This window comes from Echinops telfairi, unplaced genomic scaffold (genome assembly GCF_000313985.2).
Source record: "Echinops telfairi isolate 266 unplaced genomic scaffold, ASM31398v2 ScPeMD7_3;HRSCAF=10, whole genome shotgun sequence".
Classification (NCBI taxonomy): Eukaryota; Metazoa; Chordata; class Mammalia; order Afrosoricida; family Tenrecidae; genus Echinops; species Echinops telfairi.
In genome coordinates this window covers 64,612,185-64,614,912 of record NW_022103899.1, presented here as the reverse complement: position 1 = coordinate 64,614,912, position 2,728 = coordinate 64,612,185, and the positions used below count along the sequence as shown (strand labels likewise).

The following is a 2,728-nucleotide window of genomic DNA, read 5'->3' as shown; positions in this document are numbered from 1 at the left end:
TCCCCTCCCCTCCCCTCCGCACATCTCACCGCCTCTTACCTCAAACCTTCCTGGTCCGGGGTGCCCCCAGCCACTGGTGTCCCTCCGTGGATACCCCTCCCAGCACGGTGCGGTCAGAACGCGGGAGTCCGCAAGGCAGCTGGTCCCGCAGCCTCAGTCGGGACTCTGGCTGCTCACGATCCTGGTCTGCATCCTAAAGAGCGGCCGCATACCCTTTCCCACAGGGAAAACTCTTGGGGTGCTGCCGACCCCTCTCTTATAACCTCAGGCAAGAAAGACCGGCAGCTTGGGAACCCCGCGCGCGCGGGTGGGTCGTGAAGGCCCACCACCTGCTGCTGGAATGGGGGTCGGGGGGAGGGGCGACTACGGCGTCGCCGAGCTCCAGCACACTTGGACAGACCCCAGGTTAGTGCATGAAAAGTGCATTGTGGAAAAATACCGAATTTGGATGAAAGCAGAGTGGGTACTGTGCCTTTAAGCCTGTCCCCCGCCCTGCGCTCTCGTGGCGGGTGGGAGGGCCCTGCTGAGGTGGCAGGCTGGGTGCTGGCTTCCAGGAGTTTGTGAGCCGGGCCGGCCGGCTGGCCCACACCTAGGAGGAGTAGGTGGTAGGCAGATGGCCTCTTGTGGACTCTGGTCGTGGGCGGGTGTGGTTTTCCCTGGGCAGTCGTGGAGGTGGGGAGCACTCAGAAGTGTCCCCTAAAATACGAGTAACTGGAAGACGCCCTCCGTGCTTGGCCCTACTGCATTTTAGAGGCACAAAGGTGGCGCACTGGGTTGAGTATTTATCTGCAGCTGCTTTGAAAGAGATGAAGGTGGCTGCTCCCTGACAGCTAGCAGGCTCTGAAGCCCGTGTGGGCCCAGGCTGCTGACAGTATTTCTTACGGAGGTCAGGTGTGGCGAGTTAAAAGGCTCCCCCTGGGCTCGCCCTTTGCAAAGAAGGCTCCTTTTGAAGAGGGAATTGGCAAACTGATCCACTTAAAGAATTCCTGTTTCGCAGTAAAAATAGAAGCTTGCATCCTTTATCAGAGTCCTTGCTGGTGTGTGTCTGCTGGCACCAGGTCTGGCACTGGATCGCTCCTGTAGTCCTTGGAAGTGAAGAGCCCACCTCCCGGTTCCTCCACTGGGCGAGTGCTGGGCACCGTTTCCTGCCCAGGAATGCCTTGTGTGCTTAGGGCAGTTTTTAAAAGTCAGATGTGTACGGCCTAAGAACAGGTACGGGCTATATCTAATGTCCTTCAAAACATCTGTTGTAGGTTGCGCATATTTCTGTAGGAACGCTGGTGGTGTCGTGGTTACACCTAGGGTTCCAGTACTCAAGATCAGCAGTTTGAAACCCCCAGCCACTCCGTGGGAGAAAGAGGAGGCTTTCTACTCCCGTAAAGAATTAGGGCCTTGGCCTCCGATCGATGGCAGTGGGTTCTGGGTCTGGCATCTTTCGGTGGCTGTGCGTTGGGCTGCTACCGCAGGGTCAGCAGTTGGACTCTAGCAGCTGTCTGCTCCCACAAAGGTGTTCAGTCTCCCAAGCTTGTAAGGACTGCTCTGCTCTGCCCCGTGGGGACTGACCAGGCAGCAGTGCACAAGTGGGTGGCTTCTTTCTGTGCGTGGAAAACATCGGCGGCATCCAGGGGCGCTCTGGACGTTTGTGTTCTGGGTGCCCTGTAAAAGTTGTGGTGTCTGGCTCTGGGAACATTTCAGCATAGGTGGACCTCAGGCTCAGAATAAGCCAGTGTGACGATGTGACGAGGGGCGGGCAGGAGGTGCCAGGAGCCTCTGGGGGCCGAGCAGCAGGGCTGCCAGGTGTGCAGGAGCCGTGTGGGACTCCGGGGAACAGCAGAAAGCTGCCCCTGTCGAGAGCCCTCGAGGGAACATGAGTGGCAGCCATGGGCTCCTGCCCAGGGTGGCTGAGGGCCCCCCCAGTGGGAGCAGCTTCTAGATCCAGTGAGGCCCCAAAGGACAGTGGGCAGCTGCTCCTTGGTAACTGGTCTGCTCCTGGGAGCTTCAGGTAGTACGTGAGAGGGCATTGGATTGGGGGCAGGAGTGGGAGGGACCCCAGGCCAGGAAACGCTTGACTGGGAGCATAGAAGAGCTAACGTGAAGGCCTTGGGGAGGCTCACCCTGGGCCCCACAGCCACCGCAGCCTGGCAGGCCAGGGTTGAACTGCCTCAGAGATGAACTGCCCCCAGAGCTGCCGGGTTCCACTCTATCTCCCAGGGCTCATGGCCTTCCCAGCTCTGACAGTGGGCCTCCTGAAGACAGACCCTGACTCCCAGACCGTGGGTCCCATATAACCGGTCCAGAGCGCCCTGGGGCCACGTGGGGGCGTGGGGCAGAGCAGCTAGATGGCAGCTGAGCACCCTGCACCTGCATGCAGGGCTGCAGGTACTATAATGGCCTGTGACTTGAGTGTGGGGAGCAGAGGACCTTTAGGGGCACAGGCAGCGCATCATGGGCAGACGGGGGTGGGAGGACACACGCCACATCTGGCTTCACAGCCAGCAACTCCTGCCTGCCTGGGCTGCTGCCAGCTCCTCCCAACGGGTGGGTCTGGGTCCCAAGGAGTACTGACTGCTGTGGCTCAGCTGGGGGCTCCGTGGCAGAGTGGAGTCTGGGTGGGCATTTCTCTAGGCGACTTTGGTCTGACCATCGCCACCTGCCCTGAGGCTTGGCACCTGGACCCTGCCCCACATTACACTTGAAAGTTCCACTGCTCGCCTCTGCCTGTGCCCCC

General features: G+C 60.0%; 1 protein-coding gene across 1 annotated transcript in view; it reads left to right on the top strand.

Annotated features, from left to right (window-relative positions):
- Positions 1-2,728, top strand: part of LOC101664316 (high density lipoprotein binding protein) — a 51,126-nt gene that overhangs the window by 26,117 nt on the left and 22,281 nt on the right. The gene's annotated exons all lie outside the window — the stretch shown is intronic.